This window comes from Myotis myotis, unplaced genomic scaffold (genome assembly GCF_014108235.1).
Source record: "Myotis myotis isolate mMyoMyo1 unplaced genomic scaffold, mMyoMyo1.p scaffold_m19_p_16, whole genome shotgun sequence".
Classification (NCBI taxonomy): Eukaryota; Metazoa; Chordata; class Mammalia; order Chiroptera; family Vespertilionidae; genus Myotis; species Myotis myotis.
In genome coordinates, this window is record NW_023416320.1 from 37,988,641 (window position 1) to 38,006,804 (window position 18,164).

Consider the following 18,164-nt stretch of genomic DNA (forward strand, 5'->3'; position numbering starts at 1 on the left):
AATCACAGGATGCAAAACATAGCTCTTAATAATGTGCTTTTGTAACTTCTAAGAAAACGTTCAATTGCAATCTGTTCCTTTGCACAGGGAGACATCAACAAGAGAAGTAGAATTATCATTTACAGGTGATGCATCCTCAGGTTGTAAGAGCTCAACAAGCAGAGGAACCACAAGTGGATGGCGGGACAGCAGATGTACAAGATGTATTTGATGTACCATTTGCCAAGGAATCATGCCAAGTAAGTGTCACTAGAGTTCAGAGGGAGAAAGAGTGGGGGCGGGGGTCTGGGGAGGATGAGGTGTGCAGGAAATCACCAATAGCGGACAATACAGAGATACGCCCTGACCAGGTCTAGGAGAAGGCGGCTCTTACAGAGCACTAGGCTTCTGCCTTGATTTGGAGAGGGACAGCTGACATCTTGATTGGGTTCTTTGTCCTTTCTAGAATGCCCCTCCTATTATTTAAACAACCACGTTTGCAAGATAGAGATCTCAAAGCTTCATAATATATCAATAACTTACCATTTTGCTTTATAAATGAAAAATAAATTCTCAAATCTAAGCTCCTTTAGTATTGCAGTGGTGGAACTCTGAATTATTAGTTGCTGGATGGTTTGTTTGTTTTTTTCTAAAATAAAGATTTGTTTTTGAGAAAATGACTTTTTGGGTACCACTGAAAATTTTGTCCTACTTAAAACACAGAATTTACACATTAACCCTAAAGATTCCTAAAGGAGAACAGAAAAAACACACACACAACAAACAAACAAACAAACAAAAAAATACAGGAAGAAGACTCAGGATGAGAAATCTGAAGCCATGACCTAAAAATTGCATGAAATGGAATGTTGTGTAATAGAATAAATCAGGATTACAACTGGCGAGACTCATGCGATTCCTAGCAGAATATTAAGCTGGTTGGCTTTGAACTACTCTTTCCTTTCCTTCTTCAGTGTGGCTGACGTAAACTTAGATGTGGTTTTGGGGCTATGATTTTTGTCCTCTCGAAACATTGTGATTTGGGTTTTTGTTGTTGTTTTTCTTTTTGCCGATCTCTTGTTGGATATTGAAGTTGGCCTTGATGTTGCTCAGATGGGAGTTTCCAGGAGGCTGGCCCTGCTGAACTACAGGCTTGTGGCTGCTTTCCTTCCTGCATTGTTTGCTTAGCTTATTCTATAGTCTCCCCTGCTGTTTCGTGACCTGGGTGCAGTTTTGTGTCATGGGTTTTCTTTTTAAATGATAAAGATTAAGAACAAGAGAGCATAAATTTCCCAGGCACCAAAACGGACATAGACAGAAACAGGCCTGGGACATTTAAGAAGATACCTCCACTCAGAGCAACTGAGTACAGTCTGAATGGTCTGTATGCCTCTCGTTGCCTCATTGAAGGCTGCTGAATAAATCACATATTTCTCTCACCTTGTTGTGGGCCAAGAATGTGTCTCCTTTTATACCCAATTATTATTTCCTCTGACTTTATTTTTTCTTGCTCGTTATCATAGTCCTCTGCAGCACATGTGTGGGTAAATAGGATGCCAGGTGAAGTTCAACGTATTTGCTGAAAACAAAAAAGCAGAAAAAAACCCCGGGACCAGGGAAACCTAGTGTATCTCAAAGCTTGTTAGAGCTGGAGTAGTAATATAATTTATACTTTCATAAAAGAGTCTTGTGGTGAGTCTGTACTGGCTTGTGACCATGTTTCCATTGCATGAATCGGTTGAGATAGGAGAGCACATTTTTGGTGCAGAGGAGAATGTACCACTGACTGATGGACTGAAATGAATTGTCCAGAAAAGGCTTTGTTTAATGAGGGCTTTTTGGAAGGGGCGTATCACAGTGAGGTGTGCATAAACATTTATTACAAGGGAGAGGGTGTTAATAAAATGTATTTAATACAACATCAGTTGCTGCTCTAAAACATTAATGCCAACCTATATTATTGTATTTCAATGATACATTTAAAAAAAACACACAAAACAACGAATGAAATGCCAGAATAAGATTCATGCAATACTCACAAAAACTAAAACTCTCTCATGAATTTAAAACATACAGGACTTCCTTTGTATAGAAAAAAAATAGTAATACAAACAATTACATGAATAAAATCAATCTCTCAGGTTTAACTTCCAAATGCCCACTTTTATCTGAATATGGAAAAAAAGCTGGTAGAAATTCTCTCTCTCTACAGAATAACATAAAATACACAAACTTTCCTAGAACAAGATCCTGCTGTAGCCAATTCTACCCCACTGGCTCGTCTAGTTACCTCAATCTGAATAAGAAACGCTGTTAAATTTAACAAAGAACATCTGGTTTTCATTTGAGGTACATTCAAGTGTTCATTAAAGTGTCCTAACTGCTCTTTTCTTTTTCTATTTCACAATGGCTTTCCTTTCTAATACCATTGCAAGTTCAGCACGGGACTTAAAAAGCCTCAGCGTCATTGTGGCATTTCCTTTGAAACATGCCAGGAGAAACCCGGGAGAAAGCTGAAATCCCTAAGTTTAATAACATTTTACTACCATTCACCTTTTCCATACTTCCTAGGGGTGTTTATTTTCTACAATTATTCAACTAGACTTCGCTGAACCCAAATGCCCCAGAGGCCCTCAGTCCTGTCTGCAGGGAGGCCCAGGAAAACGGAGCTTGAAAGTGAGTTATTGGTATTAGCCCCTTTGATGGAAGGATTTGGTCACCTTCTATAAGGAGGGAAAATCAGTTCAAAATAGCTCCAGTGGAATGCCTCAGACAGCTTCGTTCTGCCAGACTCATTTGCATAGATAATTTATCCTGAATGTCAAAGTCATCATTTTTCAAACATTTCCTTTGTTTTCTTGAAAGTGTTAGCTCATTGAAATTAACAAATAAACTTGGACACGTATTTCCTTGAAGGGACAGAAAATAATTTTTAGATTTATAAGGCATATCTGACAGATTTTCCTCCATAAATTGCATCTAACTACAAGCAAAACCATTTTCATGTTAGTAAATGATTAGAGATATTTAATCACCCAAGTACAAATTTAACTTGATTAGAAAAAGAAAAAAAATATTTTTAAGCACACTTAAAAAATGTTGATAAATATATCATTGAAATAAAAATCTTTGTATTTTAGATAATTTAGGTCAAATTAAAATAATATTCTACATTGGTAAGCACCTGATAATAATAGAAATGTTGAGTTATCTTGTGACTGAAAAAGCAGCGCAGACATTATCAATCCCAGAATTAACTAGATCTTTGTCAAAGATCACTTACTTAATTTGAAGAATTGTTCAAAATATTATAGATGGAAAAACAAAGCCTGACTCATACTGGGCTCTCAGTAAATATGGGGCCTTCAAAAATATTTATTGAATAGAGAGGTGAAGGTGACGAAGAAACTGTCATTCCATTTCATGGAAAATGACTCATTTATTTCCTGATAGAATTTCTGACCTTTTGGCATGTTTTGCAGCTTTTCTGAGATATAATTGACATGTAACATTGTGTAAGGTTCAGATGGACAAACATGATTTGATACACGTATTTATTGGGAGTGGGATATTTTGTGTAGAGAGCATGGTTCTTGTATGTGTGTCACTACTATTATATCATTCCTACTGATTAAAAAGGTGATCTATAAATCTAACAGTTATTATGGTTTTCCGAAATAAGTTTTCTTTTAAATCATTTGGGCAAAAACCACATTTTGGTGTTTGTAAAAATAGCTTATAAGTACCCAGGAAGCAACAACGATTGTTAGGATAGCCTGAGCCACTGTATAACTTGGAAAGAAATATATATATTTTACTTAAAATGTAATTATCCTATAGTAAAAACTTTAATTCACAGGTTTTATTTTCTCTGAGAGTCCAATAATAACTATCCTTTATCGAACAAGCTGTGCCAGCAACTCTGCTAAATACTTTACATGTATTATCTCATTTGATCCTTCTGTAAGCATAAGGGAGATATTATTAAGATACAATAATTTCTATCCTCATGCAACATTTGCAGGAGAGTGATATTCAGAGAGGGCAATACACTGCCCAGAGTCACACACAGCCAGTCAGTGGCAGGCCTGGAAGTCTGTCCCTAAGGGCAAAGACTATCCTGAGAATCCAGTAGGACAATCAAATAAGTTAGGTAAATGAATACTGAGAAACCTGTATTAACATCTTGAAAAAGAGAAGAGATAAGAATAAGATGGAAATCATGGATCAATACTGCTTGGAATAGTGCCCTGCATCATCATCCCTGATTTGGGCTAAGAACATCCGGTTGAGTCATGCCTAGAAATAACCAGGAAAATAACTCATTCTCTTAGGGGAGGCTGGAGCCAGCCCATCTGGATGCTGGCCAAGGGGTTGTTATTCCTGAAACCAACTGGGGCTGGGGCTGTAAAGGTTCCTGAAGCAGCCAGACATGAAGAAGCCAGACGGTAAGAACAGAATCCTCGTCAGTGCATTCCAAAGCTACCTGTCCCTTTAAGACCAAGCCCAAAAGGTACAGTGGGAGAAGATAAGAAACAACCAAACATCAGACAATTAGAAATAAACTGGAAGAGAAGAGTGCCAGGAGCTGGTCCATCCTTGCTGTTTCAAGGGACCTGGTGTATATGGCATACTGTTCTTGATATGTTTGCTCACCTTCTTGGCGCTGTGTGTTTTGACCAGGGTCTCCTCTCTGAGAAAGGTTGTTTCCCCAGGTAGGGATTTTCCCCTGAAGTTAGGGAGGGAATAAAACCTGTTAACTAAGTGCCAGTCGGGTAATTAATCACTTTAACTACGAACGATCATGCTTAAGCTACATAATCTTTACTCCCTGGATTGGAGATAAGAAACGCCCTAACCTTTGGAATAGAGATTGATAGGATTGGAATCAACTGGTATAAATACAGATGTAACAAGACAACAGGAGACAGAACTTAGAAGACAGAACCTACACAGAACCTAGAGACAGAAGAACTTCGCTGGAGAGAACATGGCAAAAGATCCTGGACAGAAACTGGCAACAGAACCTAGAGACAGAACCTAGCGAGAGAACCTGGCTGAAGAACCTAGAGACAGAACCTGGCTACAGAACCTGGATAGAACATGGCAAGAGAACCTGACTAGAACCTGGTGACTGAACCTGGCTGGAGAACCTAGCGAGGGAACATGGCTACAGAACCTGGCTGGAGAACCTAGCAAGAGAACATGGACACAGAACCTGGCTGGAGATCCTAACCAGAACTTCGCTGGAGATCCAGACCAGAACTTGGCTGGAGATCCTGGCTAGAGATCCTGGCTAGGCTGCTGATCAACTGAACGCTGTCTCCATGTCATTCCTTCTTCGCCGACTCCGTCCACACCTTTGGGGACCCCTGGACCTGCTGGGGTTGGACCCCAGCAGAAGAGGAAGCTGAAGCAAAACCCACAGAACCTAAGAACATGGGATGAGAGAACTTGGCTTTAACTACATGGGTAAGGCCTTTGCAGATCAAGGTAGACACCCCCAAATGTCTAAGACATAGGAGGAAATTTTTAGTCTCGATTTGATAGTTATGATAGCTTAGAATGTGATATCTAACTAGTCCTCTCATTAGTATTAACTCAGATATTAGACAAGAAATCTATTCATTCCTATTGGATGTTTATGTGTCATGTTCTCAGTCCTCTGTTAAGTGCAAAGGGAAAAAGAAAGGCAGGGGAGAAGAATCTCCTATCTCTCTTCCTCTGAACTTTATAATCATTCAGTGAGCATCTTTCTCGATGACTCCCTAAGAGATCGTGTCAACACTCTTCCTCTGCAGTGTCTCTTGATTCCAATATTTTCTTTCGCTTCCCTTTTCCACCACTCTGATGGGGTCCACAAGCCTAAACTAGCAATTCCTGAAGTCACTCTTCTATGGATGACTAATTCCAAGGACACTCTATACAATAAAGCCTAATATGTATGCAGAATGACCGTCAGAATGACCATGCTATGATACCCAGTGGCACAAGGCCAGCCAAGGCAGGTGCGAAGTGATTGATTAGAGGGCCCCACCATCACTCTATGATCACCTCACAGAGATAAGCCCAGGCCACTGGCCAGTGGCGTGATCAACTGGGTGGTTCCGTGGTCGCCCCAAAGAGGGTGACCCAGGCCACCAACCAGCGGGCTGCGGTGGGTGGACAGGGTCTCGCTCTGCAGGACGATCAATCACAGGGCTCCCAGACTGTGAGAGGGCACAGGCCGGACTGAGGAACCCCTGCCACCTGAGTGCATGAATTTTGTACACCAGGCCTCTAGTTTAGAGATATTACTCTGTCAACCTCAATACCTCACCTCCCCCCCCCCCAAAAAAAAGGTCCCAGGGTTAGAAAAGTGTAGGAAACACAGGATTAAGCATAATTAAATAGGTGTTTTTACTGAGGAAGTGCTTAAGGCCTTTTAAATATGTTAATTTGCACTGTGCTTCCCCAAGAACACATAATATAACTTATTTAACCACAAGTCTTTTCTTTTGAGGAAATTCAGGACTACTGAATAAATTCTGCAGGGTACTCATCTCATTCCCATCTCCAAAAGCACTCCACACATTTCTACCATATTGTTTGTCCAAAGGTATTATTATGTATATATTGCCCATCTAATCACAACTTTCAGAGGCTCCTCTAATACTTTATGAAGTCTAAATTTGGCAACCTGTCAGATAAGACCCTTCCATTCAACTAGTCTGATCTACTCATATTTCCTAGATGGTCCCAGCCTCCACATATCTGGGTGCTATTTACATTGCATGGAGTATAATTCTAACTACTCCACTAGTCTCAGTTTTATAACAGACACAGATTCTTCTTGCATGGATCTTACCTTCAACTAGAAAGAGAGGCATAAAACAAACAAGGGAAAAGCCTAGTTCATTTGATGGTGGTCAGTACAACAGAAACAATAGTTCCCTGCTGGAACTTAAAAGCTGCAATTTAAATGGGAAATGGAGACAAAGGCAAGTAAAGTTTCACCAAGAAAGAGCCATGCTAGCAAGGATCAGCAACAGGAAAGGGAACACACCATGGGGATGTTTAGGAGAAAGAATATTCTAGAAAATGGCAATAGCAAATGCAAAGACCCCAGTTGGGCGTGTGCTCAGTGGATCTGGAGAACCACAGAGAAGCCAGCATGGTTGAAGCAGAGTTAGCAAGAAGAGAGAGAAAGAGTTCATGTTGGCAAGGAACATGGCGGCCAGAGCATTCAGTGCTTTGAAGGCCATTAGCTGTTGCTCTGAGTGAGGTGGGAAGCCATGGAGAGTTCTGAACAGAGGAAGCACAATATTGGATTTGCACTGTAAGGGGGACACTTCTGGCTGTAGAGAATAGAACAAAGCAGGGGCGAGCAGGGAGTTCAGAGGCTATGTCAGTAACCCAACTGGGGACTGGTGGTAGCTTGTGGTTGTAGTGGAGGAGCTATTGAGAAGTGGTCAGTTCTGGGTATGTTTTCTAGGCAGACTGCTCAGATTTTGCTAATGGGTGAGATATGGCGTATGAAGGGAAAAACAAAATCAAGGATAACTCCAAGCTTGGGGGCCTAAGCAACTGAAGGATGGAGTTGCCATTAAATGTATATTCAAATATTTACATGCCTATTACTCACTCCTAATAATATTAATAATTTTCTAGATATTTTAGTTGCAAGTTGAAACTTGAGAAATGACATGCTTTAGCACCTAGCACATAAGGTCATACATGTAGGTACGCCAATGCTCACTTAATTATAGTAATGAAATATGTGTAAGGAATAAAGCATTTTAGTGTTCTGTAAACCTGTCTCTCAAAGGACATTCTTTGCACATTACCTTGATGATAAGAGAATTTTTGCAGAAGGAAAAGTTTTATAAGCAATGGCATTAATTTAACCTGAAAAGCTGTTCACATATGGTTCTCTTGGTAAAAAACAAGTGTAATAACACAGACTTTTTACACAAAGAAAAAAAATTCGAGGTTACTTAGAAAGTTGAAGAAGGTTGCCAAGGAAACAGGTTCTTCAGAAGTATGGCTACCTTACCTCACTAAGAATGTCATACATTTTAACTGTGAAGTTGCTCAGCTTCTAACTAAATACAGATAGATGTGAGATAGTATTGATTGTCAGGGATAAATCAATGGCCCAGCAGCAAGACACAGAGAAAAACAGTTTGGCTATCAGAAAGGTTTTGCTAAATTGGCATATTAAACAAAAGAGTTGAGTGTAATTTCTAGCAAAAGTATATGTGCAAATAAAGCCTAAATATACTTAAAGAGGCAATCCAAGTTCCCTTAAAGAAATTTTACCAAAGCAAGTGCCATTTAAGTAAAAATTGCGTGTATGTACATACACACATATACACATTTACTCAATAGTATACATACACACACACACACACACACACACACACAGACACTACACATGCCCATGCAGTTTCCCTTTCATAGACTCATTAAAAATTTCACAGTTCTGAAACTGAGGCAAATGCATCTTGCAAGTAAGCAAAGTCAATTTCCCCAGATTTTTGCTTCTTATCTATCCAATTCCTATCATTCAAGGATTTGGGAAGCCTTCTTAGATTTTCCAACCCACAGTGGTTCTTCTGTGAGCTCACTCTCTTTATATAATTTCACTTACATGATCCATAATCACAGCTGCCTATGACATCTCTTCTCATAGCAACACTATACTTCTAACAGGCCTTTATTGTTTGTCATTTCAGTGCAACCCAAATAAATTGTGAGCATTTTGAGGGCAGAGTACATGTGGCTTCTTTTTTAGCAGCTGATAGGTAGTGGTCTGGGGCCATTATGATGCTTTATTGAACACATAAATTGCTTCAGAAATAAAATTGATAAATATAGATTCATTGTCTTCCTTTCAATTATTAAAATTATCTATCTATCTATATATAAAAGGCTAATATGCAAAGTGTCCCCTCAGGAGTTTGATTGCTTGCTATGATGTGTACTTACCACCAGGGGGTAGTGTGGAACAAAGGAAGGCCCTGGCCAGCAGCTGGCAGCCAGGAAAGGGAGGCCCCGGCTGGAAGCCAGAAGGCCCCGATCAGCCCTGATCGCCAGCCAGCCCTAGGGAGGCCCCGGCTGGAAGCCAGAAGGCCCCGATCAGCCCTGATCGCCAGCCAGCCCTAGGGACCCTCCCTGTGCACAAATTTCGTGCACCAGGCCTCTAGTTGGAATATAAGCTTAATAAAAAGTCATCCTTAAAATAAAGGTTTTATCTTGGGGATAAAGCCACATCTGGAAATGATCCAATCACTTAAATAAGAATTCTGAAAGAAAAATAAAAGCTATTAAGTTAAACCAGAAGATTTCTTAGACTCTTCTACTTTTTCCTAACCATGTTTATGATGTTTTCCATGCTGCTTAAATCATATATATATATATATATATATATATATATATATATATATATATCTGTAATTTAAAAGAATATATTTAGTGTTATCCCAGAAAGGGGATCTACTCAAGTCCAAGAAGAGGTTCTATAGTCTTTGCCTTGAGCATCAGCCCCTAAGGAAATCTCCTGACCCAGGGCTCCTCTCAGCAATATGCAACCCACTCCAACAATGTGTGGATTCAGATACACCAGGAGTCTAAAGCTGTGTTGGTAATGCCGGCTTTAGTGCTGTCTCTCCACTCCACTGTTAGCAGTTTCCACTGCACTTGATGGAATTTCAAATATCTCAATATATAAATGTATTTCTCCCACATCACCAAGATCATTTGAACACTAGTCCTCTAAGTCTTGTGCTACATATTTTCAAGAGCACTGACATTTAATGAAGCATTTTTTTCAAACTGAAGAACAATAAACTTGTAGAGCCATAGGAATGTTGGCAAAACAATGGAACACCTGAATATTCCAAGTCTTGACAACAAAACCTAAGCATTTTACATGAAGTGAGAGAATGCCCATGAGGACAGCTTATAAACTATTAAACTCTAGGGAAATGTAAGATCCGATGACATAGTCCACAGACTACCCACTGCAAGGTTTACATTCCGTGTATGCATACTTACTAAAATAATAAAAGATATATGTTTTAAATAAGTAAAACTTAAAAATGGATATGTTTTCAATAACCCATTGCAAGAAACATACCTAAGAGAGAACCGTTGTTTATTTGCCTGAGGTATAAATGGTACACTTAGACCACACCATTGCCCTTCCCCAATAGTACCATTTAGTACAAACAGAAATAATTCCATTTAGTACAAACAGAGAAATAATTTGTTTAGCTATATAATCAGAAGAGACTGCACACAATAAAAGAAAGCATTCTGGTTTTTAAATGAATAAAAATTGATTGTGTCCCTATAAAAACTGAATTGGCAGAGTGTTAACTGCATTTCACATAAACATCTGTAGTGGCTGCCCCTCCGCTGTGCTGTAATGCAATATGGGACACTTAGGAATAAAAGCATCCTCCAGACGAGTTCAGAGAGATTTCCTAAAAGCACCTGATTGGAAAAATCGGATTAGTCGGGACTGCTAATGACACTTAAAACAAAGGGAAATCTTTAAACAGAATTATTTTGCACTTCTCTCTTGATGAATTATATGCAAATTAGTGTTGATTGAAAAATGTTTGCCTTGAAGGTAAATTCACACTAATAAAGGAGAGGTCATCTTGCCTCAGACACAGTACCTCTCATCAGGGGGACTTTAAAATTAACTACATTATCTCCTTTTTGTAAACTACCTCAATAAACAGTATGATGATGTTAGAAATGTGTACACTTTGTCTTTATCACATTCCTGAGTTTTATAATTATGACATGAATGATTTCACATTATGCTTAGTGTATATGTGTGTATATTTATTCAATGTATATACACTTTATATATAGCATATATATGTAATACACACACACACACACATATATATATATATATGCATATACACTATGTATTTTTAAAAGTATATGCATATGCTTTTAAGCTACCAAACTTTTCCATTGTTTGAGGAAAAGCTATTGTTTCAGTCAGTATTTCTTTTTTGGGGGGTAGTGTCACTAGGCACAATATTTCAAAAATCCTATCCTAGTAGTTCCAGTAAAGACGTGTTATTTATCCCGTCTACTAAAATATCAGTGTACAGTATTAGAAAGAGCCAAGTTCAAATTCTAGCTCTCCCTGGTACCAGATTTAAAACCAGGAACAAATTTATAAAGAAAAATCTTTATAACCAGGAACTTATCCTTGAGGCTTCAGTTTCCCCATCTCTAAAATATATACGATAATGCATAGCTCTCTAAAATATGCAAGAATCCCCTTAGCTCATAACCAGCTAACTTGATCACAATCAAATGGTCATTAGTGAATTAAATAAAGTAATTTATATTATATATTTATGCATAAAAATAACCTACATAAATAAATAAAATACATTCAAACATGTACTACCATATACATAACATTGTGCTGGGCACTGAAGAATGCCATTGACATAAGTCACAACTCTTCACCCCAAGGATCATAACATCTCATGGAAGAATTATAGACACTTACAAGATTTAATAAGATTAAAATGAGTGCTATTGGCAGGAAGTGCTATCAGGGTTGATCAATGCAAAGGGTATAATGGGTGATGACTCCATGAAGGATGTGAGGGCTGCTACAGTGATGCCCGGATTGTGGGGAGTGTGCATGGGTGGAGAGGAAGGAGTGGGGAATTGAGTGGAGGGCACAGGAAAAGCTGGAGTAAGCACGGCATGTAAATTGATGTGGCTGAGATGCTGAGTCATAGTGAGAGCCCGGGGCAGAAGGAGAACATCAGGAGATAGACTCTGGCTGCAGCATATATGACAACGTGGCAAAACTTGCAAGGAAGAGCCAAATCTGTATATTGTGGTTTGGAAAATGTCTTCATGGACACTACAGGTCAGAGAAATTCATAAACCTGGAGTTTGGGAGGCAAACCTTGAAGAAGAAAGGATTGGTCAGAACAGGCCATGAGTCAAACTCAACCAGCTAGGCTGCACTGGATCCATCAGGTTTCAAAGAGCCAGCCAAGCAGGGACCCAAAGATGAGGTGAAATATCTTGATACAGGGACCCTACGTAGTCCCTAAATCAGCGGCGCCAGTGGAGGCTACATATCTCTGTCAAGCCGAAACTCAGAAAGGTCACCACCCTTTTCCATGCTCATCATTCAAGGTGCCCCGAAGCTGGACTACATCTCATCATGCTTACCTATCTCCTCGCAGCTCCTTCCAAGGCACCACCTCTCAAGTTCCTGGCTCCCTGCAATTAGCTTCTTTCCTCTTTGAGTCTGGTCTCCAATGAATGGAGAGGATTATGAGCAGGTAGTTATTCCAGCTTCTAAGAGTTGAAGAGAGGGTTATGTAATAAACTTAGGAGTTGGCTGTTTCAAGCTGAATTTTGACAGAAAGTTATATATTAATTGGGATGCTGATCATCCAGCTGGTGTCCCAGGACACACCTTGAGTGCTATTTAATGTCTTTCCATTTGACCATGATTCTGGGACCTGAACTTCAGGGCAGATTCACATTTTCTAATTAATTCATTCATAAATACTTACTGGACTCCTCCATCATTTTTTTAAATTTTTTTTTGCTGACATTCATTCTGGTGTTAGTGGCATGAAACTAGAGCTGTAAGACTTAATGGGCCATGTCAGTCCTTCCCATAACAAATATTAACTCAGTTGCAAGACCATTTGTTAATTTATTCATTCCACAAATATTTACTAAGTACCTACAGGTACTAAGGGAAAGGTAGCAAGTACTATTATGCTTAATGAGCAGGTATATCTCAACTTCTCCTATTCTGGCTGTGTGCCTTAGCTCTGATCATGACTACACCCAGGGTAATTATGAGAACTCAATGAGTTCAGCCACCTAAAATGCCTGGCACATATTACCTCCTCAATAAATGCTAGTTATAAATGATTAGAGAGTGGACATGCCAAATCAAAGATGTCTTCCAAAGGTAGAGGCACTTGTATAGAATTTTGACATGTCAGTTGACACTTTCTATTTAGAAGAAATAAGAGAAGGGCTTTGGAGGCAAATTGAAGTAGCCTGTGGAAATAATGGAGGTGTGAGTGGTGTGAGCTAACAAGATAGGGACTACTCCTTCTGGTTGGAGCCTGAAAATTTGGAAGTAGGAGCCAAATCACAAAAGACTCTGTATGCTAAGCTAAAGCTGTTGGGATCCATCAGAACATTTTATGATGGGAGTATGACAAGATCAGTTTTGTGCTTTGGAAAGATCATTCCAGCAGCTCTGGGTGCTCTTTGAGCAACAAGGGCAGGAAGGGACAAGGGCCTGAATTAAGATGCTTGTGCAAATGAAGACAAGGGGACACAATCAAGAGGAGTTTGGAAGGAATTCTTCATATGACTTGATAAATAATTAGATATGGGAAATAAGTGAGAGAGAAGTACACAATAGCAAAAGTTCTAAGTCTTGGGCAACTATGTCAGGAACAGGCCATTTTCTGAGATGAAGAAGGTGAAACATGCAACAGGCTTAAGAGTGGGGATGATGAGTTTAGGTTCAGACCTGCTGAGTCTAAAGTGTGGGATACACAGGTGAGTATGTGCAGTGGGCACCTGGATACAAACTTGGAGCTCATATATCAAGTTCCTATTGGTCATCCCTACCTGGAAGCCACTAGAGATACAATTTTTGGAGTTACGGAGTTTTAAATTGTAGTTAACAATATGAATATGGATAAAGTTGGCCAAGAGGAGTAGACAGAGAATAAAGGAGTGTATAAATGAGAGAGAAAGAAAAAAGAACCAAGTCTGTGTGGTACAAGCTCCTGCTAAGGTCCCTAAAGCTGGAGGGAACAGATTAAAAGCCTCCTCCTGCAGACACACACGCTTGGGAGAAGCCTACTTAAATCCATATATGGACAATTTTACATAGCAGGTTATATTGATTGTGAAAGTTAAACTCTTTCTCACACTCATTAAAACCACAGAGGAGTCCCAAAACAGAACAAAGAAGAGAATAGAAACAAGGGAACTTCCAAGATTTGAGGCCTCAATGACTTGAGGAACTTTAATATCACTGTCATAAATAGGAGTTTTTTTTAAAATATGGGGTTTTTTTGTTTGTTTTTTAGAGAGAGGGGAATGGAGAGGGAGAGAGGGAGAAAGAAACATTAATGTGAGGGAGAACATCCATCATCTGCCTCCTGCACGCCCCCACTGTGGATGGAGCTTGCAACCTGGGCATGTGCCCTGACTGGGAATATAATCGGCAATCCTTTGGTGCATGGATGATGCTCAACCAACTGAGCCACACCATCCAGGGCCATAAATGGGAGTTTATATGCAACGGAGCGAGCAGTGAAGACAGAGATACACCTGTAATTTGCTTTACAGTCACTTACATAGAGAAGACAGTTAAAACCATTTTGGAAGGCTAATTTCTGGCAGGTCCCACATAGAACTAATACTAGGAGAGCAATGGGGCATGTCTAGTGCCCAAATAGCTCCCACTGAACCAACATAGTGCAGTGTATATACATAGAATGAAAAAGAATATTGGTTTCTAAGTTAGGCATGTCTGGTTTCAAAATCCAGCTCTTCTACTTAACATATGACTCTGAACAATTAACAAACTTGCACGTTTATCTTCTTTCTACTATTTAATTAAATATAATAATATAGCCCACTTGTAGCTTGTTATGAATGAGGATACAATTAGATAAGTTATTACAGATAATATTTTTTTTATTTCTTAGTATGAGCAAGGCAATGTGCTAAGCTCTTTACATGTGCCATCTTTTTAATCCTCACAACAGCTCTCTGAGGGAATGGACTGAACCATTAATTGATGGGTCTCGTGGGGAAAAAACATTTTCTTTTGAAGACATTTGAATCCTGAGGCAACTGAACTGCTTTCTAGATAACAAGATTTCAAAGTAACAGAATCTTATTTTCATGTTTGTAGAAGCAACCATAACATATGCATATAGCCCTCTCCCAGTTTAACTAGAAATATTAAAATGCATGTGTCTCAAAAGTCCATAAGATGCATGCAGCTTTGGGTTCTGCTTCTTTACCTGAGGGTGGCTGCAATACAATGCGGGCCATTTTACAGAGCAGGTTGTATTGACTCTGAAGGTCACATTTCTTCTGGTGTTCATCAAGATTTTTGAACTGGTAGATTCTCAATTTATGCTTTATTAAGCACCAATTTAGGTATTATGGTGGTAAAGTATTATGAATTCCATATGCATGAACTCAGTTTATCTTTGCCATACCACTATGTGGTTGATACTATTATCATCATTACTAGAGGCCTGGTGCACGAATTTGTGCATGGGTGGGGTCCAGCTGGCCTGCCCCGATTGGGGTGGGGGAACGATCAAGGGCGGGGGCTGGCGGGGGGGAAGGGTCTCAGGCAGTTGGCCAGCCGGCCCTGCCCCTTGGTCGAACTCCCAGTCGAACTCCAATTTGCATATTAGCCTTTTACTATATAGGATTCTACACGTATGCAAACTGAGATACTTGAGATTTCTTTATAGAAATCACAGGGCTAATGCATAGAGTAGGGACATGTGTATCTCATTTAACATGTCCTGGCCAATAATTATGTCATAATACTTTATCTCTGAAATACTTTTCTTCACGTAAATGACAGTTCACTGCTTATTCTCCTAGGCTTTATTCTCACAACCAAACAAGAGCCAGTACAGGGCACTCAATTATGTACTCTCAACCAGTAAGAATTTATGCACCTTACAGTAAATATTGTCAACTAGACTATTCTAGATGGGCTCCTAATACTAGGATCTGCCACAAGAAACAGAGAAAGAATATCATGCTAGGTACTAAAACAGAAGTTAAAGAATATGGTCCAGGAAAGATAGATAATAATGAGTAAGCCCTCTGACATCTTGTAGCTTGGGATAATTGATCAACAATTCTATGATTATTAGTGGGGAAAATCTATGGGCAAAGACAGGCAGTGATTTTAGAGATTAAAATCAAACAAAATAATTATTTTTAATATATAAAATGAACCTGCAAAAGGACTGTGTTATAATGATTATACGCAACCCTACCTAGGCTTGATTCATTAGCACCCCCATATCCAAGAAAACTTCCCCCAAAGCCCACCCTCCAACCTAAACTGACTATAAACATTTAGTGTTTCCCCTGACATATCACTGAATGATATTACTTTAACTCTCATTGGTTCCACCTTCAAACCCTACAAGTTCTGAGACTCCTTAATAACATCAAACATTAATATCTAATTTAAGTTTTGCTCTTATGTAAAACAGAATTTTTAAAAACATTAGGAATGTTAAAGTTTCTGAGAACAAGTGGACAGCTTCCTAGAGTATTTCTACAAATAGAAATGAGACTATTTGTTTTCTTTAGGAAGATGTGATACACAATCTCATAACTTGATTCCAAAAGCCTCTATGACCTGGATTCCTACATATGTGACAAAAGTAGTTGTTTCATAAATATCTACTGACTAAATGTATTGTCAGTTTGCTACATGTGTTAATTTCCAAGAAGAATAAGAAGTAGTTGTGTTTATTCCACCCACTTTATGATCAGGTTACCTCTATCACAACTTAGGTGGCCAGCGTACAGAACATGAATTCTCTTCAAATTACATAAAGAAAGCCCAATATCCCTTTCAACAAAAGGAGAAGTGCTCCATGAACAGGAAGAGTCAGAGTGGGAGCAGAGGTAGACTTCCAGGACTGCATCTAAACTTGACCCCATAGAGGCATTCACTGTTCTAAGGAAATCTGTGTTCATGGGGACACAGATTCAGAAAAGAGAGCAATAACAAGAGAGATGAGTTCAAGAGCAGAAAGCACAATCAGAAATTAAGTACCAAGAGCAGAACACATGATCTCTGGCCAAAAAGGAGCAGAGAAGGAATAAAGAAAGATTTTGATACTAAGGATATAGAGCCCAGTACTGAGAACTGAGTCAACTAAGATTAAAATGTAAGTAAGGGCAGGAGGTGCTGCCAGATGGGACTGATGTTGGGTGGGAACCACTTGGTACCAAGGTGAGGGGAGGGCTAACTTGGTGCTGAGGAAAAGAGCATCGTTATGTGCTTCTTGATCACAACACTAACTCTGCACAGAGAAGTTAGAAATGTGGGAGACAGGACTAGACATCTGAATTTACCCCCTTAGGCAAGACTAGACCCTTCACCATTGAGGTTGGATTTGAACTGTCTGCCCCATCAACTAGACTTCACATCGTGGGAGGTAGCAATAGTAAAACTACCTTTAGAAAAATATTCCTCAAGATGGCCGTTACCAATCTATTTGTGGAAAATATGTAGTTTTAAGTGCAATTTTAAAATGTAATATTTTTTTCCAAGAGCTGGAGACGTTAATTCAAACCATGTGTGAAATCGGAGAGAAATGGAACTCAAATCAGACCCTATCAAAAAAAAGTCTATGAGTTTTCACAAGATAATGAACCCAATGTTTTAACATTGCCACTAGTAGGGTAGCTTTTGTTTGGTTTTATTTTATTTTAGTTTTTAGTGTGTGTGTGTGTTTCGACAGATTTTGAATGTGTTTCCAGAATCTAGCCGAGTTCAGCAGTTAAAAACCCACCTTCATCATCCATTCCTTTTATTTTTAAAACTCCCATTCCATATTACCTCTTTTACTATTCTACTAGACTGAATGATTTGTGCTGGGAAAAGATTGGGTTTTTAAACCTCGTTTGGAGATTTAGCAGAAGAGAAGTTGAAACTGGTAGCTGAAATGGAGGCTTTGTATTAACAGAAAATCAAAAGCTGACTAACAAATGAAACACTTTTTAAGAAAAACTATCAGTTAAGTAAAATATGACTTACCCTTAGTATATGCTGAGTTCAAAATGATATTTTTGTCTAGCTTGATATATAATGATAGAATGGAAGCAGTAGGAACTGATTTTTTAAAGTACTGACATTAATTAATATTAATTTAGACTTATTTTCTGGATGTATATTTTGCCTTCAGATTTTTCTTGTCATCACAAAAACTTCTCAGAAATTAACAAACATGTGAGTACTGTAGGTCTTAATTTGGCATCATAACCTCCTTCTACGGCTTTTTCATTCATTTCCTTTCCAGAACTACACATAAGGAGAATAAAACTGACTGAAACCGGTAACCAGTCTCAGACATAAGGACTTGGTAAATATATAT

The 18,164-nt window shown here is 39.0% G+C and overlaps 1 protein-coding gene across 1 annotated transcript in view; it reads right to left on the reverse strand.

Annotated features, from left to right (window-relative positions):
- Window positions 1-12,249, reverse strand: part of EYA1 (EYA transcriptional coactivator and phosphatase 1) — a 211,890-nt gene extending 199,641 nt beyond the window's left edge. The window contains exon 1 of the mRNA XM_036338508.1: window positions 12,193-12,249. The gene's annotated coding sequence lies outside the window, so the exon portion shown is untranslated. The remainder of the gene's footprint in view (window positions 1-12,192) is intronic.
- Between the last annotated feature and the right edge of the window lie 5,915 nt (window positions 12,250-18,164).